The 23,384-nt window shown below is 51.2% G+C and overlaps 1 protein-coding gene across 2 annotated transcripts in view; it reads right to left on the minus strand.

Annotated features, from left to right (window-relative positions):
* slc6a11b (solute carrier family 6 member 11b) overlaps positions 1 to 23,384 on the minus strand; it is a 220,431-nt gene that overhangs the window by 192,246 nt on the left and 4,801 nt on the right. The window lies entirely within an intron of this gene.

Consider the following 23,384-nt stretch of genomic DNA (forward strand, 5'->3'; position numbering starts at 1 on the left):
TCAGAGAGTTAATGCAAAATTTACATCGCATGGTCATTTGTGTATTTACTCCAACTCATTATATCTGTACAGTGACTAGCAAAATAACTATAAAGTGCACGCCCTAGGAGTTGAGAAGCATGGATTGGGAGATTCTCAAGGTTAGGGTTGAGAGGAACAAAGGCTGATAGTGTAATGAAAAGAATTGAGTGCAGTGGAGAGGTCATCAGGATGAATTATTAACTATCACAAGAGAAAGGGTTTGGGGGCAAGAATAACTGTGCAGGGACTGATAAGAACATCCACCGACGCTCCCACTAGCTGGCTCCCAGGTCGAGCCTTCATGTTATGGGGCCCAAACTGATGTTACCTGGAAAGACTGCCTGGTAAGGGGAGCTGCAACTTTTGCTGTTTGTGAGATACATACCTAGATTAGTACACGCCTGAAGATTTACACTCTGATATTTCAAGACACAAGAGAATTTTTTCATGGAATTTGTAGTTCATTATTTTGTTCTTATACGGTGTGGTTAAACATTCATGATCACCGTTTGGTGGAATTAAAACTGAGGGTGGAGTGAAAACAATCTTAAACCATTGTCCACCGAACCATTGAAAAGATAAGGAGTTGATATTCTGTCCTAGATGCAGTGCCTCTACTACTGCAAACCTTGTTTCAATAGTGGTTCAAAGGTAAGTTCTCACATTCCATTGAAAAACAGATTCCATTGATGAACCTTTAAAAACCACTGGTTCGGCCTCAACTGGAGTATTGTGTCCAATTCCGGGCACCGCACTTTAGGAAGGCCTTGGAGAGGGTGCAGTAAAGATTTACGAGAATGATTCCAGGGATGAGGGACTTCAGTTACGTGGATAGACTGGAGAAGCTGGGCTTTTTCTCATTAGAGCAGAGAAGGTTGAGAGGGGATTTGATAGAGGTGTTCAAATTCATGAGGGTCTGGACAGAGTAGATAGAGAGAAATGTTTCCCATTGGCGGAAGGGTCGAGAACCAGTGGACACAGATTTAAGGTGACTGGCAAAATAATCAAAGGCGACATGAGGAAAAAAAAATTACGCAGCGAATGGTTATGATCTGGAATGCACTACCTGAAAGGGTGGTGGAGGCAGACTCAATTGTGGCTTTCAAAAGGTATTTGGATAAGTACCTGAAGGAAAAAAATTTGCAGGGCTACAGGGAAAGGGCGGGGGAGTGGGACTAGCTGAAGTGCTCTTGCAGAGAGCCGGCACGGGCTCGACGGGCCGACTGGCCTCCCTCTGTGCTGTAACCATGCTATGATCCTATGATTCTAAAACAATCGGATCAATAGTTACTCCTTTAGTAATTCTTAAAGTGACCTTAATACTTTATTTGCTTTGTTATAATCTAGCTTTCACAGCATGGTCAGCCCAAAAATTATTACAGGGTTTTGACTTTAAACATTCAAAATGAATTAGAATTAATCATTTTTGTGGTTAGGCCATGTTAAATTAGAAATGTAAATGTGAATACAATGTGTTTGCTTGCCATTAATAAAACTCTACACCAGAGCAGTTTGTGATGCAGCTGCCAAAGATACGGCCTAGCATTTCCTCGAAATGTGTTAAACAGCTTTTGCCCCTTAAAAATAAAATTGCACCTGTTGGTGGCCTCTGGAGGAGGTTACACACAAGTTTCCTGGGTCTGCTCATTTGCATTGCCATTGGTAAGACATTGGTGCAAAACCCATGTAAAAACAGCTGAACTACTTGGAAACTTCTGTGCATCCTTTAAAGTCACAGCTCAGCCTGCATTCTTCATCAGCGGACTAGGAGACAAACTGGCAAGAGAGGAGAAGTGCTTGGGCCTTTCACTTCACTCTCAAGTACCTTCACTGCATGTCTTTGTGATATTTATGGTTTACTTGTACAGGATTATACCTACACACACCCCATCTGGACCCAGAGGGCAGCAGAGCATGGCACCAAGCCAGTGAGGAAGAACACAGAACATCACTGATTCAGACCTCCGAGCCCTCCTCAAAGAAATCGAAGGCAGGACGCACTTGGTGTGGGTGCCACCAAGCTAGCCAGAACTGTAACTCGTGTTGGCTGGAGGGATGTGACACTAGCACCGGCTACTAACTCTCTCATCTCCGGGACTGCAGACTAGTGCCACAAAAAGTTCAGTGGCCTCACCAGGGCTAGCAAGGTAATACACTCGGCACTCTTTAATTTTCTTCCTTGCCCACTTTGAACGAGCACCAGCACACTCTTTGTACTGTACTCTGGTGAAAAGTGGCTCTATGGCTACCCAGCAACCCTCACAGCAATTTCTTACATGTACAACCCTAGAACTCCATCATCCAGTTTAACAGCTTGACACCTCACCTCAGCTTTCACTTGACACTTGGCACACACTCCTCAACTTCTAGCCTTACCATAATTTGCTCAAGTTTTTGCAGGACAAATTGGCGCACAATGCCCGCCGAAGGCAGGCCAACGGAGGGGGCATCCCCTCTTTAAACCCCTCAAATCCGTCGAGGACAAGCCCATGCAGCTTGTGGGTGCTCACTTAGCTACTATCATGAGAGATAGCAAGTTTGGTGGCATCTTGTTGGTGCCAGGTTAGTGTCACCCTGGATTTCCCCTGAAGCACACCTTTTTCTGTCTCCTTAATCCTCAGGAAGTAATGCTCAACCATTCTTATCTTCTACCCATTCTTTCCTGCAGATCCACTGCAGTAGTAGGGAAGCACAGGAGGAGGAAGATGATAATGGAGCAGGAGGAGGAGGAGGACCTGGAGAGTTTTTACTCCCTTATTACGATAAGATGAGATCAACCCACCAATTGCAGCTGACTCATCCGTCCCCATCTTCCTCTGCACAAGGGTCCCAGAATTCATGGGTACTCACCTGATAAAAGGATGTTTGAGGAACATTATACCTACGTCAACCTCCGAGGTCGTACAACAACTGGCGGGTGTGACATCTTCAGTCTACAAATCTCCTTTGTGGCAAAATCTTTCTGCTCTGTGTGGGTACCAATGGAGCAAGTGACAGCTTCATTGCAATCTGCAGCAGAAGCCCAGCTAAGAAGCGGCCAGCAACCAGTTGGCGCCTCCATGTCCACTGAAGCACAAACTGCAGCTCTGGAAGTAATAGGAGATAGATTGGAGCGTGGGTTTCAGACCATAGTGATTGCTGTGCATCAGGGCCTTCAGAATCTGTTAGCCATTATACCAGCCATGCCACTTATCATTGGGACCACAGGGCCCAATGGAATGCTGGAGTCCACTAGCCTGATACTACTGTCTCGGAGGACAGCAGCACATGCTGTGAATCCGCCACTGCCCCTCAGAACAATATGCCAGTGAAACATGCGAGGCAAGACCAGGCTGCCCAGGAGACACAGCCAGCAGTGGCTCTACGCCAGGAGCTAGCTGCAATGAGACAAGGGATAACTCTGTCCTATGCCTCTTCTGTATAGCATGATGAGCCAATCACTTTCTGTGATCCTGGCCCTCAGATGGCACTTAGAAGGAGCACTAGAATAGATGATAGAAAGGCACATGTAGATGCCTAGAGGAAGCATAGTTAGGCAATAATTAGGTGATTGTTTGCCTGCACTTTGCAATTATTTTATTAACATAGAGTGTGCACTGACATGGCACATTGTTATTCATGGAGGATACAGTCAATACAGGAAAGGTGCTCATTTGGTGCTGGCTCATTTCAGGTGATGATTACTGGCTTGAACACATCAGGGTAAAGACAGTTGATGTGTTATCACATGATAGGATGGGTAGTGGATTGAGTGAATGTCTCTTTATTTGCAAGTGAGGGGAAAAGGAGGTCAGACTGTGGTATCCAAGGAATACCAAGTTAGACATAGGAGCAAACTTCTACAAAGGCTTATCCTCTGGTGCTCCATGCAGCAGTCAGCGAGGACTCTTCTGTGTGCACATCACCCTGATGGTCTGTTCTATGCAATCTTAGATCCACCAGAGCCAGGGCTTCCTCCTTAGCCATGTCACAACGCAGTTTTACCAGAATGGCAAAGTTGTGAAGAGCACAATAGGCGATCTCTGTTCTGGACACCTGATCTGCAGCATACTGCCGATCCCATCTCCCGACCTGCCCAGGCAGCTTTCAACACATCGCTGGATTTCTCGATCATGTTCTGATTGTGTCTCACTGTGGTGCTCCTCTGCTGCTGTGTGGGGCGTTCTGATTGTGTCTCACTGTGGTGCTCCTCTGCTGCTGTTTGGGGTGTTCTGATTGTGTCTCACTGTGGTGCTCCTCTGCTGCTGTTTGGGGTGTTCTGATTGTGTCTCACTGTGGTGCTCCTCTGCTGTTGTTTGGGGTGTTCTGATTGTGTCTCACTGTGGTGCTGCTCTGCTGTTATTTGGGGCGTTCTGTTTGTGTCTCACTGTGGTGCTCCTCTGCTGTTGTTTGGGGTGTTCTGAATGTGTCTCACTGTGGTGCTCCTCTGCTGCTGTTTGGGGTGTTCTGATTGTGTCTCACTGTGGTGCTCCTCTGCTGCTGTTTGGGGTGTTCTGATTGTGTCTCACTGTGGTGCTCCTCTGCTGCTGTTTGGGGTGTTCTGATTGTGTCTCACTGTGGTGCTCCTCTGCTGCTGTTTGGGGTGTTCTGATTGTGACTCACTGTGGTGCTCCTCTGCTGCTGTGTGGGGTGTTCTGATTGTGTCTCACTGTGGTGCACCTCTGCTGCTGTTTGGGGTGTTCTGATTGTGTCTCACTGTGGTGCTCCTCTGCTGCTGTTTGGGGTGTTCTGATTGTGTCTCACTGTGGTGCTCCTCTGCTGCTGTTTGGGGCGTTCTGATTGTGTCTCACTGTGGTGCTCCTCTGCTGCTGCTTGGAGTGTACTGATTCTGTCTCACTGTGGTGCTCCTCTGCTGCTGTTTGGGGCGTTCTGATGGTGTCTCACTGTGGTGCTCCTCTGCTGCTGTTTGGGGTGTACTGATTGTGTCTCACTGTGGTGCTCCTCTGCTGCTGTTTGGGGTGTTCTGATTGTGTCTCACTGGTGCTCCTCTGCTGTTGTTTGGGGTGTTCTGATTGTGTCTCACTGTGGTGCTCCTCTGCTGTTGTTTGTGGTGTTCTGATTGTGTCTCACTGTGGTGCTTCTCTGCTGTTGTTTGGGGTGTTCTGATTGTGTCTCACTGTGGTGCTCCTCTGCTGCTGTTTGGGGTGTTCTGATTGTGTCTCACTGGTGCTCCTCTGCTGCTGTGTGGGGTGTTCTGATTGTGTCTCACTGTGGTGCTCCTCTGCTGCTGTTTGGGGTGTTCTGAGTGTGTCTCACTGTGGTGCTCCTCTGCTGTTGTGTGGGGTGTTCTGATTGTGTCTCACTGTGGTGCTCCTCTGCTGCTGTGTGGGGTGTTCTGATTGTGTCTCACTGTGGTGCTCCTCTGCTGTTGTTTGGTGCGTTCTGATTGTGTCTCACTGTGGTGCTCCTCTGCTGCTGTGTGGGGTGTACTGATTGTGTCTCACTGTGGTGCTCCTCTGCTGCTGTTTGGGGTGTTCTGATTGTGTCTCACTGTGGTGCTCCTCTGCTGCTGTTTGGGGCGTTCTGATTGTGTCTCACTGTGGTGCTCCTCTGCTGCTGTTTGGGGTGTTCTGATTGTGTCTCACTGTGGTGCTCCTCTGCTGCTGTTTGGGGTGTTCTGATTGTGTCTCACTGTGGTGCTCCTCTGCTGTTGTTTGGGGCATTCTGATTGTGTCTCACTGTGGTGCTCCTCTGCTGCTGTGTGGGGTGTTCTGATTGTGTCTCACTGTGGTGCTCCTCTGCTGCAGTTTGGGGTGTTCTGATTGTGTCTCACTGTGGTGCTCCTCTGCTGCTGTTTGGGGTGTTCTGATTGTGTCTCACTGTGGTGCTCCTCTGCTGCTGTTTGGGGTGTTCTGATTGTGTCTCACTGTGGTGCTCCTCTGCTGTTGTTTGGGGTGTTCTGATTGTGTCTCACTGTGGTGCTGCTCTGCTGTTATTTGGGGCGTTCTGTTTGTGTCTCACTGTGGTGCTCCTCTGCTGTTGTTTGGGGTGTTCTGAATGTGTCTCACTGTGGTGCTCCTCTGCTGCTGTTTGGGGTGTTCTGATTGAGTCTCACTGTGGTGCTCCTCTGCTGCTGTTTGGGGTGTACTGATTGTATCTCACTGTGGTGCTCCTCTGCTGCTGTTTGGGGTGTTCTGATTGTGTCTCACTGTGGTGCTCCTCTGCTGCTGTTTGGGGTGTTCTGATTGTGTCTCACTGTGGTGCTCCTCTGCTGCTGTTTCGGGTGCACTGATTGTGTCTCACTGTGGTGCTCCTCTGCTGCTGTTTGGGGTGTTCTGATTGTGTCTCACTGTGGTGCTCCTCTGCTGCTGTTTGGGGTGTTCTGATTGTGTCTCACTGTGGTGCTCCTCTGCTGCTGTTTGGGGTGTTCTGATTGAGTCTCACTGTGGTGCTTCTCTGCTGTTGTTTGGGGTGTTCTGATTGTGTCTCACTGTGGTGCTCCTCTGCTGCTGTTTGTGGTGTTCTGATTGTGTCTCACTGTGGTGCTTCTCTGCTGTTGTTTGGGGTGTTCTGATTGTGTCTCACTGTGGTGCTCCTCTGCTGCTGTGTGGGGTGTTCTGATTGTGTCTCACTGTGGTGCTTCTCTGCTGTTGTTTGGGGTGTTCTGATTGTGTCTCACTGTGGTGCTCCTCTGCTGCTGTTTGGGGTGTTCTGATTGTGTCTCACTGTGGTGCTGCTCTGCTGTGTGGAGTGTTCTGATTGTGTCTCACTGTGGTGCTCCTCTGCTGTTGTTTGGGGTGTTCTGATTGTGTCTCACTGTGGTGCTCCTCTGCTGTTGTTTGTGGTGTTCTGATTGTGTCTCACTGTGGTGCTTCTCTGCTGTTGTTTGGGGTGTTCTGATTGTGTCTCACTGTGGTGCTCCTCTGCTGCTGTGTGGGGTGTTCTGATTGTGTCTCACTGTGGTGCTCCTCTGCTGCTGTTTGGGGTGTTCTGATTGTGTCTCACTGTGGTGCTCCTCTGCTGCTGTGTGGAGTGTTCTGATTGTGTCTCACTGTGGTGCTCCTCTGCTGCTGTTTGGGGTGCTCTGATTGTGTCTCACTGTGGTGCTCCTCTGCTGCTGTTTGGGGTGTTCTGATTGTGTCTCACTGTGGTGCTCCTCTGCTGCTGTTTGGGGTGTTCTGATTGTGTCTCACTGTGGTGCTCCTCTGCTACTGTTTGGGGTGTTCTGATTGTGTCTCACTGTGGTGCTGCTCTGCTGCTGTGTGGGGTGTTCTGATTGTGTCTCACTGTGGTGCTCCTCTGCTGCTGTGTGGGGCGTTCTGATTGTGTCTCACTGTGGTGCTCCTCTGCTGTTGTTTGGGGTGCTCTGATTGTGTCTCACTGTGGTGCTCCTCTGCTGTTGTTTGGGGTGTTCTGACTGTGACTCACTGTGGTGCTCCTCTGCTGCTGTTTGGGGTGTTCTGATTGTGTCTCACTGTGGTGCTCCTCTGCTGCTGTTTGGGGTGTTCTGATTGTGTCTCACTGTGGTGCTCCTCTGCTGTTGTGTGGGGTGTTCTGATTGTGTCTCACTGTGGTGCTCCTCTGCTGTTGTTTGGTGTGTTCTGATTGTGTCTCACTGTGGTGCTCCTCAGCTGTTATGTGGGGTGTTCTGATTGTGTCTCACTGTGGTGCTCCTCTGCTGTTGTTTGGTGTGTTCTGATTGTGTCTCACTGTGGTGCTCCTCTGCTGTTGTTTGGGGTGTTCTGATTGTGTCTCACTGTGGTGCTCCTCGCTGCTGTGTGGGGTGTTCTGATTGTGTCTCACTGTGGTGCTCCTCTGCTGCTGTTTGGGGTGCTCTGATTGTGTCTCACTGTGGTGCTCCTCTGCTGCTGTTTGGGGCGTTCTGATTGTGTCTCACTGTGGTGCTCCTCTGCTGTTGTTTGGGGTGTTCTGATTGTGTCTCACTGTGGTGCTCCTCTGCTGCTGTGTGGGGTGTTCTGCTTGTGTCTCACTGTGGTGCTCCTCTGCTGCTGTTTGGGGTGCTCTGATTGTGTCTCACTGTGGTGCTCCTCTGCTGCTGTTTGGGGTGTTCTGATTGTGTCTCAATGTGGTGCTCCTCTGCTGCTGTTTGGGGTGTTCTGATTGTGTCTCACTGTGGTGCTCCTCTGCTGTTGTTTGGCGTGTTCTGATTGTGTCTCACTGTGGTGCTCCTCTGCTGCTGTTTGGGGCGTTCTGATTGTGTCTCACGGTGGTGCTCCTCTGCTGTTGTTTGGTGTGTTCTGATTGTGTCTCACTGTGGTGCTCCTCTGCTGTTGTTTGGGGTGTTCTGATTGTGTCTCACTGTGGTGCTCCTCTGCTGCTGTGTGGGGTGTTCTGATTGTGTCTCACTGTGGTGCTCCTCTGCTGCTGTTTGGGGTGTTCTGATTGTGTCTCACTGTGGTGCTCCTCTGCTGCTGTTTGGGGCGTTCTGATTGTGTCTCACTGTGGTGCTCCTCTGCTGTTGTTTGGGGCGTTCTGATTGTGTCTCACTGTGGTGCTCCTCTGCTGCTGTGTGGGGTGTTCTGATTGTGTCTCACTGTGGTGCTCCTCTGCTGCTGTTTGGGGTGTTCTGATTGTGTCTCACTGTGGTGCTCCTCTGCTGTTGTTTGGGGTGTTCTGATTGTGTCTCACTGTGGTGCTCCTCTGCTGCTGTTTGGGGTCTTCTGATTGTGTCTCACTGTGGTGCTCCTCTGCTGTTGTTTGGGGTGTTCTGATTGTGTCTCACTGTGGTGCTCCTCTGCTGCTGTGTGGGGTGTTCTGATTGTGTCTCACTGTGGTGCTCCTCTGCTGCTGTGTGGGGTGTTCTGATTGTGTCTCACTGTGGTGCTCCTCTGCTGCTGTTTGGGGTGTTCTGATTGTGTCTCACTGTGGTGCTCCTCTGCTGTTGTTTGGGGTGTTCTGATTGTGTCTCACTGTGGTGCTCCTCTGCTGTTGTGTGGGGTGTTCTGATTGTGTCTCACTGTGGTGCTCCTCTGCTGTTGTTTGGGGCGTTCTGATTGTGTCTCACTGTGGTGCTCCTCTGCTGCTGTTTGGGGTGTTCTGATTGTTTCTCACTGTGGTGCTCCTCTGCTGTTGTTTGGGGTGTTCTGATTGTGTCTCACTGTGGTGCTCCTCTGCTGTTGTTTGGGGTGTTCTGATTGTGTCTGACTGTGGTGCTCCTCTGCTGCTGTTTGGGGTGTTCTGATTGTGTCTCACTGTGGTGCTCCTCTGCTGTTGTTTGGGGTGTTCTGATAGTGTCTCACTATGGTGCTCCTCTGCTGCTGTTTCGGGTGTTCTGATTGTGTCTCACTGTGGTGCTCCTCTGCTGCTGTTTGGGGTGTTCTGATTGTGTCTCACTTTGGTGCTCCTCTGCTATTGTTTGGGGTGTTCTGATTGTGTCTCACTGTGGTGCTCCCCTGCTGCTGTGTGGGGTGTTCTGATTGTGTCTCACTGTGGTGCTCCTCTGCTGTTGTTTGTGGTGTTCTGATTGTGTCTCACTGTGGTGCTCCTCTGCTGCTGTTTGGGGTGTTCTGATTGTGTCTCACTGTGGTGCTCCTCTGCTGCTGTTTGGGGTGTTCTGATTGTGTCTCACTGTGGTGCTCCTCTGCTGTTGTTTGTGGTGTTCTGATTGTGTCTCACTGTGGTGCTCCTCTGCTGTTGTTTGGGGTGTTCTGATTGTGTCTCACTGTGGTGCTCCTCTGCTGCTGTGTGGGGTGTTCTGATTATGTCTCACTGTGGTGCTCCTCTGCTGCTGTTTGCGGTGTTCTGATTGTGTCTCACTGTGGTGCTCCTCTGCTGCTGTGTGGGGTGTTCTGGTTGTGTCTCACTGTGGTGCTCCTCTGCTGCTGTTTGGGGTGTTCTGATTGTGTCTCACTGGTGCTCCTCTGCTGCTGTTTGTGGTGTTCTGATTGTGTCTCACTGTGGTGCTCCTCTGCTGCTGTTTGGGGTGTTCTGATTGTTTCTCACTGTGGTGCTCCTCTGCTGCTGTGTGGGGTGTTCTGATTGTGTCTCACTGTGGAGCTCCTCTGCTGCTGTTTGGGGCGTTCTGATTGTGTCTCACCGTGGTGCTCCTCTGCTGCTGTTTGGGGCGTTCTGATTGTGTCTCACTGTGGTGCTCCTCTGCTGCTGTTTGGGGTGTTCTGATTGTGTCTCACTGTGGTGCTCCTCTGCTATTGTTTGGGGTGTTCTGATTGTGTCTCACTGTGGTGCTCCTCTGCTGCTGTGTGGGGCGTTCTGACTGTGTCTCACTGTGGTGCTCCTCTGCTGCTGTGTGGGGTGTTCTGATTGTGTCTCACTGTGGTGCTCCTCTGCTGCTGTTTGGGGTGTTCTGATTGTGTCTCACTGTGGTGCTCCTCTGCTGTTGTTTGGGGTGTTCTGATTGTGTCTCACTGTGGTGCTCCTCTGCTGTTGTGTGGGGTGTTCTGATTGTGTCTCACTGTGGTGCTCCTCTGCTGTTGTTTGGGGCGTTCTGATTGTGTCTCACTGTGGTGCTCCTCTGCTGCTGTTTGGGGTGTTCTGATTGTTTCTCACTGTGGTGCTCCTCTGCTGTTGTTTGGGGTGTTCTGATTGTGTCTCACTGTGGTGCTCCTCTGCTGTTGTTTGGGGTGTTCTGATTGTGTCTGACTGTGGTGCTCCTCTGCTGCTGTTTGGGGTGTTCTGATTGTGTCTCACTGTGGTGCTCCTCTGCTGTTGTTTGGGGTGTTCTGATAGTGTCTCACTATGGTGCTCCTCTGCTGCTGTTTCGGGTGTTCTGATTGTGTCTCACTGTGGTGCTCCTCTGCTGCTGTTTGGGGTGTTCTGATTGTGTCTCACTTTGGTGCTCCTCTGCTATTGTTTGGGGTGTTCTGATTGTGTCTCACTGTGGTGCTCCCCTGCTGCTGTGTGGGGTGTTCTGATTGTGTCTCACTGTGGTGCTCCTCTGCTGTTGTTTGTGGTGTTCTGATTGTGTCTCACTGTGGTGCTCCTCTGCTGCTGTTTGGGGTGTTCTGATTGTGTCTCACTGTGGTGCTCCTCTGCTGCTGTTTGGGGTGTTCTGATTGTGTCTCACTGTGGTGCTCCTCTGCTGTTGTTTGTGGTGTTCTGATTGTGTCTCACTGTGGTGCTCCTCTGCTGTTGTTTGGGGTGTTCTGATTGTGTCTCACTGTGGTGCTCCTCTGCTGCTGTGTGGGGTGTTCTGATTATGTCTCACTGTGGTGCTCCTCTGCTGCTGTTTGCGGTGTTCTGATTGTGTCTCACTGTGGTGCTCCTCTGCTGCTGTGTGGGGTGTTCTGGTTGTGTCTCACTGTGGTGCTCCTCTGCTGCTGTTTGGGGTGTTCTGATTGTGTCTCACTGGTGCTCCTCTGCTGCTGTTTGTGGTGTTCTGATTGTGTCTCACTGTGGTGCTCCTCTGCTGCTGTTTGGGGTGTTCTGATTGTGTCTCACTGTGGTGCTCCTCTGCTGCTGTGTGGGGTGTTCTGATTGTGTCTCACTGTGGAGCTCCTCTGCTGCTGTTTGGGGCGTTCTGATTGTGTCTCACCGTGGTGCTCCTCTGCTGCTGTTTGGGGCGTTCTGATTGTGTCTCACTGTGGTGCTCCTCTGCTGCTGTTTGGGGTGTTCTGATTGTGTCTCACTGTGGTGCTCCTCTGCTATTGTTTGGGGTGTTCTGATTGTGTCTCACTGTGGTGCTCCTCTGCTGCTGTGTGGGGCGTTCTGACTGTGTCTCACTGTGGTGCTCCTCTGCTGCTGTGTGGGGTGTTCTAATTGTGTCTCACTGTGGTGCTCCTCTGCTGCTGTTTGGGGTGTTCTGATTGTGTCTCACTGTGGTGCTCCTCTGCTGCTGTTTGGGGTGTTCTGATTGTGTCTCACTGTGGTGCTCCTCTGCTGCTGTTTGGGGTGTTCTGATTGTGTCTGACTGTGATGCTCCTCTGCTGCTGTTTGGGGTGTTCTGATTGTGTCTCACTGTGGTGCTCCTCTGCTGTTGTTTGGGGTGTTCTGATAGTGTCTCACTATGGTGCTCCTCTGCTGCTGTTTCGGGTCTTCTGATTGTGTCTCACTGTGGTGCTCCTCTGCTGCTGTTTGGGGCGTTCTGATTGTGTCTCACTGTGGTGCTCCTCTGCTGTTGTTTGGGGTGTTCTGATTGTGTCTCACTGTGGTGCTCCTCTGCTGCTGTGTGGGGTGTTCTGCTTGTGTCTCACTGTGGTGCTCCTCTGCTGCTGTTTGGGGTGCTCTGATTGTGTCTCACTGTGGTGCTCCTCTGCTGCTGTTTGGGGTGTTCTGATTGTGTCTCAATGTGGTGCTCCTCTGCTGCTGTTTGGGGTGTTCTGATTGTGTCTCACTGTGGTGCTCCTCTGCTGTTGTTTGGCGTGTTCTGATTGTGTCTCACTGTGGTGCTCCTCTGCTGCTGTTTGGGGCGTTCTGATTGTGTCTCACTGTGGTGCTCCTCTGCTGTTGTTTGGTGTGTTCTGATTGTGTCTCACTGTGGTGCTCCTCTGCTGTTGTTTGGGGTGTTCTGATTGTGTCTCACTGTGGTGCTCCTCTGCTGCTGTGTGGGGTGTTCTGATTGTGTCTCACTGTGGTGCTCCTCTGCTGCTGTTTGGGGTGTTCTGATTGTGTCTCACTGTGGTGCTCCTCTGCTGCTGTTTGGGGCGTTCTGATTGTGTCTCACTGTGGTGCTCCTCTGCTGTTGTTTGGGGCGTTCTGATTGTGTCTCACTGTGGTGCTCCTCTGCTGCTGTGTGGGGTGTTCTGATTGTGTCTCACTGTGGTGCTCCTCTGCTGCTGTTTGGGGTGCTCTGATTGTGTCTCACTCTGGTGCTCCTCTGCTGCTGTTTGGGGTGTTCTGATTGTGTCTCACTGTGGTGCTCCTCTGCTGCTGTTTGGGGTGTTCTGATTGTGTCTCACTGTGGTGCTCCTCTGCTGTTGTTTGGGGTGTTCTGATTGTGTCTCACTGTGGTGCTCCTCTGCTGCTGTTTGGGGTCTTCTGATTGTGTCTCACTGTGGTGCTCCTCTGCTGTTGTTTGGGGTGTTCTGATTGTGTCTCACTGTGGTGCTCCTCTGCTGCTGTGTGGGGTGTTCTGATTGTGTCTCACTGTGGTGCTCCTCTGCTGCTGTGTGGGGTGTTCTGATTGTGTCTCACTGTGGTGCTCCTCTGCTGCTGTTTGGGGTGTTCTGATTGTGTCTCACTGTGGTGCTCCTCTGCTGTTGTTTGGGGTGTTCTGATTGTGTCTCACTGTGGTGCTCCTCTGCTGTTGTGTGGGGTGTTCTGATTGTGTCTCACTGTGGTGCTCCTCTGCTGTTGTTTGGGGCGTTCTGATTGTGTCTCACTGTGGTGCTCCTCTGCTGCTGTTTGGGGTGTTCTGATTGTTTCTCACTGTGGTGCTCCTCTGCTGTTGTTTGGGGTGTTCTGATTGTGTCTCACTGTGGTGCTCCTCTGCTGTTGTTTGGGGTGTTCTGATTGTGTCTGACTGTGGTGCTCCTCTGCTGCTGTTTGGGGTGTTCTGATTGTGTCTCACTGTGGTGCTCCTCTGCTGTTGTTTGGGGTGTTCTGATAGTGTCTCACTATGGTGCTCCTCTGCTGCTGTTTCGGGTGTTCTGATTGTGTCTCACTGTGGTGCTCCTCTGCTGCTGTTTGGGGTGTTCTGATTGTGTCTCACTTTGGTGCTCCTCTGCTATTGTTTGGGGTGTTCTGATTGTGTCTCACTGTGGTGCTCCCCTGCTGCTGTGTGAGGTGTTCTGATTGTGTCTCACTGTGGTGCTCCTCTGCTGTTGTTTGTGGTGTTCTGATTGTGTCTCACTGTGGTGCTCCTCTGCTGCTGTTTGGGGTGTTCTGATTGTGTCTCACTGTGGTGCTCCTCTGCTGCTGTTTGGGGTGTTCTGATTGTGTCTCACTGTGGTGCTCCTCTGCTGTTGTTTGTGGTGTTCTGATTGTGTCTCACTGTGGTGCTCCTCTGCTGTTGTTTGGGGTGTTCTGATTGTGTCTCACTGTGGTGCTCCTCTGCTGCTGTGTGGGGCGTTCTGATTATGTCTCACTGTGGTGCTCCTCTGCTGCTGTTTGCGGTGTTCTGATTGTGTCTCACTGTGGTGCTCCTCTGCTGCTGTGTGGGGTGTTCTGATTGTGTCTCACTGTGGTGCTCCTCTGCTGCTGTTTGGGGTGTTCTGATTGTGTCTCACTGGTGCTCCTCTGCTGCTGTTTGTGGTGTTCTGATTGTGTCTCACTGTGGTGCTCCTCTGCTGTTGTTTGGGGTGTTCTGATTGTGTCTCACTGTGGTGCTCCTCTGCTGCTGTTTGGGGTGTTCTGATTGTGTCTCACTGTGGTGCTCCTCTGCTGCTGTGTGGGGTGTTCTGATTGTGTCTCACTGTGGAGCTCCTCTGCTGCTGTTTGGGGCGTTCTGATTGTGTCTCACCGTGGTGCTCCTCTGCTGCTGTTTGGGGCGTTCTGATTGTGTCTCACTGTGGTGCTCCTCTGCTGCTGTTTGGGGTGTTCTGATTGTGTCTCACTGTGGTGCTCCTCTGCTATTGTTTGGGGTGTTCTGATTGTGTCTCACTGTGGTGCTCCTCTGCTGCTGTGTGGGGCGTTCTGACTGTGTCGCACTGTGGTGCTCCTCTGCTGCTGTGTGGGGTGTTCTAATTGTGTCTCACTGTGGTGCTCCTCTGCTGCTGTTTGGGGTGTTCTGATTGTCTCTCACTGTGGTGCTCCTCTGCTGCTGTTTGGGGTGTTCTGATTGTGTCTCACTGTGGTGCTCCTCTGCTGCTGTTTGGGGTGTTCTGATTGTGTCTGACTGTGATGCTCCTCTGCTGCTGTTTGGGGTGTTCTGATTGTGTCTCACTGTGGTGCTCCTCTGCTGTTGTTTGGGGTGTTCTGATAGTGTCTCACTATGGTGCTCCTCTGCTGCTGTTTCGGGTCTTCTGATTGTGTCTCACTGTGGTGCTCCTCTGCTGCTGTTTGGGGTGTTCTGATTGTGTCTCACTGTGGTGCTCCTCTGCTGTTGTTTGGGGTGTTCTGATTGTGTCTCACTGTGGTGCTCCCCTGCTGCTGTGTGGGGTGTTCTGATTGTGTCTCACTGTGGTGCTCCTCTGCTGTTGTTTGTGGTGTTCTGATTGTGTCTCACTGTGGTGCTCCTCTGCTGCTGTTTGGGGTGTTCTGATTGTGTCTCACTGTGGTGCTGCTCTGCTGCTGTTTGGGGTGTTCTGATTGTGTCTCACTGTGGTGCTCCTCTGCTGTTGTTTGTGGTGTTCTGATTGTGTCTCACTGTGGTGCTCCTCTGCTGTTGTTTGGGGTGTTCTGATTGTGTCTCACTGTGGTGCTCCTCTGCTGTTGTTTGGGGTGTTCTGATTGTGTCTCACTGTGGTGCTCCTCTGCTGCTGTGTGGGGCGTTCTGATTGTGTCTCACTGTGGTGCTCCTCTGCTGCTGTTTGGGGTGTTCTGATTGTGTCTCACTGTGGTGCTCCTCTGCTGTTGTTTGGGGTGTTCTGATTGTGTCTCACTGTGGTGCTCCTCTGCTGTTGTTTGGGGTGTTCTGATTGTGTCTGACTGTGGTGCTCCTCTGCTGCTGTTTGGGGTGTTCTGATTGTGTCTCACTGTGGTGCTCCTCTGCTGTTGTTTGGGGTGTTCTGATAGTGTCTCACTATGGTGCTCCTCTGCTGCTGTTTGTGGTGTTCTGATTGTGTCTCACTGTGGTGCTCCTCTGCTGTTGTTTGGGGTGTTCTGATTGTGTCTCACTGTGGTGCTCCTCTGCTGTTGTTTGGGGTGTTCTGATTGTGTCTCACTGTGGTGCTCCTCTGCTGCTGTGTGGGGCGTTCTGATTGTGTCTCACTGTGGTGCTCCTCTGCTGCTGTTTGCGGTGTTCTGATTGTGTCTCACTGTGGTGCTCCTCCGCTGCTGTGTGGGGTGTTCTGATTGTGTCTCACTGTGGTGCTCCTCTGCTGCTGTTTGGGGTGTTCTGATTGTGTCTCACTGGTGCTCCTTGCTGCTGTTTCTGGTGCTCTGATTGTGTCTCACTGTGGTGGTCCTCTGCTGTTGTTTGGGGTGTTCTGATTGTGTCTCACTGTGGTGCTCCTCTGCTGCTGTTTGGGGCGTTCTGATTGTGCCTCACCGTGGTGCTCCTCTGCTGCTGTTTGGGGTGTTCTGATTGTGTCTCACTGTGGTGCTCCTCTGCTGTTGTTTGGGGTGTTCTGATTGTGTCTCACTGTGGTGCTCCTCTGCTGTTGTGTGGGGTGTTCTGATTGTGTCTCACTGTGGTGCTCCCCTGCTGTTGTTTGGGGCGTTCTGATTGTGTCTCACTGTGGTGCTCCTCTGCTGCTGTTTGGGGTGTTCTGATTGTGTCTCACTGTGGTGCTCCTCTGCTGTTGTTTGGGGTGTTCTGATTGTGTCTCACTGTGGTGCTCCTCTGCTGTTGTTTGGGGTGTTCTGATTGTGTCTGACTGTGGTGCTCCTCTGCTGCTGTTTGGGGTGTTCTGATTGTGTCTCACTGTGGTGCTCCTCTGCTGTTGTTTGGGGTGTTCTGATAGTGTCTCACTATGGTGCTCCTCTGCTGCTGTTTCGGGTGTTCTGAATGTGTCTCACTGTGGTGCTCCTCTGCTGCTGTTTGGGGTGTTCTGATTGTGTCTCACTTTGGTGCTCCTCTGCTATTGTTTGGGGTGTTCTGATTGTGTCTCACTGTGGTGCTCCCCTGCTGCTGTGTGGGGTGTTCTGATTGTGTCTCACTGTGGTGCTCCTCTGCTGTTGTTTGTGGTGTTCTGATTGTGTCTCACTGTGGTGCTCCTCTGCTGCTGTGTGGGGTGTTCTGATTGTGTCTCACTGTGGTGCTCCTCTGCTGTTGTGTGGGGTGTTCTGATTGTGTCTCACTGTGGTGCTCCTCTGCTGTTGTTTGGGGCGTTCTGATTGTGTCTCACTGTGGTGCTCCTCTGCTGCTGTTTGGGGTGTTCTGATTGTGTCTCACTGTGGTGCTCCTCTGCTGCTGTTTGGGGTGTTCTGATTGTGTCTCACTGTGGTGCTGCTCTGCTGCTGTTTGGGGTGTTCTGATTGTGTCTCACTGTGGTGCTCCTCTGCTGTTGTTTGTGGTGTTCTGATTGTGTCTCACTGTGGTGCTCCTCTGCTGTTGTTTGGGGTGTTCTGATTGTGTCTCACTGTGGTGCTCCTCTGCTGTTGTTTGGGGTGTTCTGATTGTGTCTCACTGTGGTGCTCCTCTGCTGCTGTGTGGGGCGTTCTGATTGTGTCTCACTGTGGTGCTCCTCTGCTGCTGTTTGGGGTGTTCTGATTGTGTCTCACTGTGGTGCTCCTCTGCTGTTGTTTGGGGTGTTCTGATTGTGTCTCACTGTGGTGCTCCTCTGCTGTTGTTTGGGGTGTTCTGATTGTGTCTGACTGTGGTGCTCCTCTGCTGCTGTTTGGGGTGTTCTGATTGTGTCTCACTGTGGTGCTCCTCTGCTGTTGTTTGGGGTGTTCTGATAGTGTCTCACTATGGTGCTCCTCTGCTGCTGTTTCGGGTGTTCTGATTGTGTCTCACTGTGGTGCTCCTCTGCTGCTGTTTGGGGTGTTCTGATTGTGTCTCACTTTGGTGCTCCTCTGCTATTGTTTGGGGTGTTCTGATTGTGTCTCACTGTGGTGCTCCCCTGCTGCTGTGTGGGGTGTTCTGATTGTGTCTCACTGTGGTGCTCCTCTGCTGTTGTTTGTGGTGTTCTGATTGTGTCTCACTGTGGTGCTCCTCTGCTGCTGTTTGGGGTGTTCTGATTGTGTCTCACTGTGGTGCTGCTCTGCTGCTGTTTGGGGTGTTCTGATTGTGTCTCACTGTGGTGCTCCTCTGCTGTTGTTTGTGGTGTTCTGATTGTGTCTCACTGTGGTGCTCCTCTGCTGTTGTTTGGGGTGTTCTGATTGTGTCTCACTGTGGTGCTCCTCTGCTGTTGTTTGGGGTGTTCTGATTGTGTCTCACTGTGGTGCTCCTCTGCTGCTGTGTGGGGCGTTCTGATTGTGTCTCACTGTGGTGCTCCTCTGCTGCTGTTTGCGGTGTTCTGATTGTGTCTCACTGTGGTGCTCCTCTGCTGCTGTTTGGGGTGTTCTGATTGTGTCTCACTGGTGCTCCTCTGCTGCTGTTTGTGGTGTTCTGATTGTGTCTCACTGTGGTGGTCCTCTGCTGTTGTTTGGGGTGTTCTGATTGTGTCTGACTGTGGTGCTCCTCTGCTGCTGTTTGGGGCGTTCTGATTGTGTCTCACCGTGGTGCTCCTCTGCTGCTGTTTGGGGTGTTCTGATTGTGTCTCACTGTGGTGCTCCTCTGCTGTTGTTTGGGGTGTTCTGATTGTGTCTCACTGTGGTGCTCCTCTGCTGTTGTGTGGGGTGTTCTGATTGTGTCTCACTGTGGTGCTCCCCTGCTGTTGTTTGGGGCGTTCTGATTGTGTCTCACTGTGGTGCTCCTCTGCTGCTGTTTGGGGTGTTCTGATTGTGTCTCACTGTGGTGCTCCTCTGCTGTTGTTTGGGGTGTTCTGATTCTGTCTCACTGTGGTGCTCCTCTGCTGTTGTTTGGGGTGTTCTGATTGTGTCTGACTTTGGTGCTCCTCTGCTGCTGTTTGGGGTGTTCTGATTGTGTCTCACTGTGGTGCTCCTCTGCTGTTGTTTGGGGTGTTCTGATAGTGTCTCACTATGGTGCTCCTCTGCTGCTGTTTCGGGTGTTCTGATTGTGTCTCACTGTGGTGCTCCTCTGCTGCTGTTTGGGGTGTTCTGATTGTGTCTCACTTTGGTGCTCCTCTGCTATTGTTTGGGGTGTTCTGATTGTGTCTCACTGTGGTGCTCCCCTGCTGCTGTGTGGGGTGTTCTGATTGTGTCTCACTGTGGTGCTCCTCTGCTGTTGTTTGGGGTGTTCTGATTGTGTCTCACTGTGGTGCTCCTCTGCTGCTGTGTGGGGCGTTCTGATTGTGTCTCACTGTGGTGCTCCTCTGCTGCTGTTTGCGGTGTTCTGATTGTGTCTCACTGTGGTGCTCCTCTGCTGCTGTGTGGGGTGTTCTGATTGTGTCTCACTGTGGTGCTCCTCTGCTGCTGTTTGGGGTGTTCTGATTGTGTCTCACTGGTGCTCCTCTGCTGCTGTTTGTGGTGTTCTGATTGTGTCTCACTGTGGTGGTCCTCTGCTGTTGTTTGGGGTGTTCTGATTGTGTCTCACTGTGGTGCTCCTCTGCTGCTGTTTGGGGCGTTCTGATTGTGTCTCACCGTGGTGCTCCTCTGCTGCTGTTTGGGGTGTTCTGATTGTGTCTCACTGTGGTGCTCCTCTGCTGTTGTTTGGGGTGTTCTGATTGTGTCTCACTGTGGTGCTCCTCTGCTGTTGTGTGGGGTGTTCTGATTGTGTCTCACTGTGGTGCTCCTCTGCTGTTGTTTGGGGCTTTCTGATTGTGTCTCACTGTGGTGCTCCTCTGCTGCTGTTTGGGGTGTTCTGATTGTGTCTCACTGTGGTGCTCCTCTGCTGTTGTTTGGGGTGTTCTGATTGTGTCTCACTGTGGTGCTCCTCTGCTGTTGTTTGGGGTGTTCTGATTGTGTCTCACTGTGGTGCTCCTCTGCTGTTGTTTGGGGTGCTCTGATAGTGTCTCACTATGGTGCTCCTCTGCTGCTGTTTCGGGTGTTCTGATTGTGTCTCACTGTGGTGCTCCTCTGCTGCTGTTTGGGGTGTTCTGATTGTGTCTCACTTTGGTGCTCCTCTGCTATTGTTTGGGGTGTTCTGATTGTGTCTCACTGTGGTGCTCCCCTGCTGCTGTGTGGGGTGTTCTGATTGTGTCTCACTGTGGTGCTCCTCTGCTGTTGTTTGTGGTGTTCTGATTGTGTCTCACTGTGGTGCTCCTCTGCTGCTGTTTGGGGTGTTCTGATTGTGTCTCACTGTGGTGCTCCTCTGCTGTTGTTTGGGGTGTTCTGATTGTGTCTCACTGTGGTGCTGCTCTGCTGCTGTTTGGGGTGTTCTGATTGTGTCTCACTGTGGTGCTCCTCTGCTGTTGTTTGTGGTGTTCTGATTGTGTCTCACTGTGGTGCTCCTCTGCTGTTGTTTGGGGTGTTCTGATTGTGTCTCACTGTGGTGCTCCTCTGCTGTTGTTTGGGGTGTTCTGATTGTGTCTCACTGTGGTGCTCCTCTGCTGCTGTGTGGGGCGTTCTGATTGTGTCTCACTGTGGTGCTCCTCTGCTGCTGTTTGCGGTGTTCTGATTGTGTCTCACTGTGGTGCTCCTCTGCTGCTGTGTGGGGTGTTCTGATTGTGTCTCACTGTGGTGCTCCTCTGCTGCTGTTTGGGGTGTTCTGATTGTGTCTCACTGTGGTGCTCCTCTGCTGCTGTGTGGGGTGTTCTGATTGTGTCTCACTGTGGTGCTCCTCTGCTGCTGTTTGGGGCGTTCTGATTGTGTCTCACCGTGGTGCTCCTCTGCTGCTGTTTGGGGCGTTCTGATTGTGTCTCACTGTGGTGCTCCTCTGCTGCTGTTTGGGGTGTTCTGTTTGTGTCTCACTGTGGTGCTCCTCTGCTGCTGTGTGGGGCGTTCTGATTGTGTCTCACTGTGGTGCTCCTCTGCTGCTGTGTGGGGTGTTCTAATTGTGTCTCACTGTGGTGCTCCTCTGCTGCTGTTTGGGGTGTTCTGATTGTGTCTCACTGTGGTGCTCCTCTGCTGCTGTTTGGGGTGTTCTGATTGTGTCTCACTGTGGTGCTCCTCTGCTGCTGTTTGGGGTGTTCTGGTTGTGTCTCACTGTGGTGCTCCTCTGCTGCTGTTTGGGGTGTTCTGATTGTGTCTGACTGTGATGCTCCTCTGCTGCTGTTTGGGGTGTTCTGATTGTGTCTCACTGTGGTGCTCCTCTGCTGTTGTTTGGGGTGTTCTGATAGTGTCTCACTATGGTGCTCCTCTGCTGCTGTTTCGGGTGTTCTGATTGTGTCTCACTGTGGTGCTCCTCTGCTGCTGTTTGGGGTGTTCTGATTGTGTCTCACTGTGGTGCTCCTCTGCTGTTGTTTGGGGTGTTCTGATTGTGTCTCACTGTGGTGCTCCCCTGCTGCTGTGTGGGGTGTTCTGATTGTGTCTCACTGTGGTGCTCCTCTGCTGTTGTTTGTGGTGTTCTGATTGTGTCTCACTGTGGTGCTCCTCTGCTGCTGTTTGGGGTGTTCTGATTGTGTCTCACTGTGGTGCTGCTCTGCTGCTGTTTGGGGTGTTCTGATTGTGTCTCACTGTGGTGCTCCTCTGCTGTTGTTTGTGGTGTTCTGATTGTGTCTCACTGTGGTGCTCCTCTGCTGTTGTTTGGGGTGTTCTGATTGTGTCTCACTGTGGTGCTCCTCTGCTGTTGTTTGGGGTGTTCTGATTGTGTCTCACTGTGGTGCTCCTCTGCTGCTGTGTGGGGTGTTCTGATTGTGTCTCACTGTGGTGCTCCTCTGCTACTGTGTGGGGTGTTCTGATTGTGTCTCACTGTGGTGCTCCTCTGCTGTTGTTTGTGGTGTTCTGATTGTGTCTCACTGTGGTGCTCCTCTGCTGCTGTTTGTGGTGTTCTGATTGTGTCTCACTGTGGTGCTCCTCTGCTGTTGTTTGGGGTGTTCTGATTGTGTCTCACTGTGGTGCTCCTCTGCTGCTGTTTGGGGTGTTCCGATTGTGTCTCACTGTGGTGCTCCTCTGCTGCTGTGTGGGGTGTTCTGATTGTGTCTCACTGTGGTGCTCCTCTGCTGCTGTGTGGGGTGTTCTGATTGTGTCTCACTGTGGTGCTCCTCTGCTGTTGTTTGGGGTGTTCTGATTGTGTCTCACTGTGGTGCTCCTCTGCTGTTGTGTGGGGCGTTCTGATTGTGTCTCACTGTGGTGCTCCTCTGCTGCTGTGTGGGGTGTTCTAATTGTGTCTCACTGTGGTGCTCCTCTGCTGCTGTTTGGGGTGTTCTGATTGTGTCTCACTGTGGTGCTCCTCTGCTGCTGTTTGGGGTGTTCTGATTGTGTCTCACTGTGGTGCTCCTCTGCTGCTGTTTGGGGTGTTCTGATTGTGTCTCACTGTGGTGCTCCTCTGCTGTTGTTTGTGGTGTTCTGATTGTGTCTCACTGTGGTGCTCCTCTGCTGTTGTTTGTGGTGTTCTGATTGTGTCTCACTGTGGTGCTCCTCTGCTGCTGTTTGGGGTGTTCTGATTGTGTCTCACTGTGGTGCTCCTCTGCTGTTGTTTGGGGTGTTCTGATTGTGTCTCACTGTGGTGCTCCTCTGCTGCTGTTTGGGGTGTTCTGATTGTGTCTCACTGTGGTGCTCCTCTGCTGCTGTGTGGGGTATTCTGATTGTGTCTCACTGTGGTGCTCCTCTGCTGTTTGGGGCGTTCTGATTGTGTCTCACTGTGGTGCTCCTCTGCTGCTGTTTGGGGTGTTCTGATTGTGTCTCATCAGCTGTGGGAGCTGGAGGCCTGCTTTGTCACCCAGAATCCATCAGTGGATCTAGTTCTCTTCCCTGAAGAGTCCAAGGAGTCTCAAATGCCGAAGGATGAAGGCATCATGGCAACTTCCTGTATATCAGACATTGACACGATTCTTTTGCAGAGTTCTTAAGAGAGGTCCTAATATGACCTGTGCTGCCTGTATATTCCTTTTGGAGGGGGTGAGAGGGGACTGCATATTCCTTAAATGGTGCCTGACTTTCCTTTCCTTTATCCTGTGTTGCTCCTTCACCCCCTCCATGATAACAGCACACAGTGGTATGTCCATAGGAAAAGCCATATGAGAAGCGGTCAGAATCAAGTTCAGGTCTATGTAGATTTTTTTTTTTTTTAAAACAGGTTAAAACTGCATTTCCAAGCTGCAGAAATCACTCTGAAGTCTCCAGACTCTTCGAGCTCACAAACTCCTCACTTCTGTCCTGATCAGATCATCCTGCCAGCTACTACACCTCATATATCTCAGTCTGAGCTGCCCAGAGTGCAATAGCAATGCAAACCCAGGAAAGTCAGAACTGCCACACCACTGGCCCTTCACTCTGATGTGTGCAAATCAGACCATTGGGGAAGCTGTGAGCAGATTGCGTGAAGACTCAAGAAGCACGAGGAAATTCAAGGGAAGCGCATTAAAAGTGCACAATTAGTGAAAATAGCTTCCACCCAAATTTACTCACTAAAAGACAATTCTGCACAATTCCTGCATGCAAAAATGGTAAGGAAAGTCACCCCTTATGTCTTTATAGAAATAAATAAAACTTATATTTTCATAGCGCCTTTCATAACCTCAGGATGTCCCAAAGAGCTTTACAGCCGATTAAATACTTTTGAAGCGTAGTCATTTTTGTAATATAGGACAAGCAGCAGCCAGTTTGCGCACAGCAAGGTTCCACAATCAGCAATGACCAGATCATCTGTTTTAGTGCCGTTGATTGAGGGTTAAGTATTGGCCAGGACACCGGGGATAACTCCCCTGCTCTTCTTCGAAATAATGCCGTAGGATCTTTTACATCCACCTGAGAGGGCAGACAGGGCCTCGGTTTACCATTTCATCCGAAAGGCAGCACCT

This window comes from Somniosus microcephalus, chromosome 11 (assembly GCF_052327205.1).
Source record: "Somniosus microcephalus isolate GS21.2 chromosome 11, FLI_Smic_1.0, whole genome shotgun sequence".
Classification (NCBI taxonomy): Eukaryota; Metazoa; Chordata; class Chondrichthyes; order Squaliformes; family Somniosidae; genus Somniosus; species Somniosus microcephalus.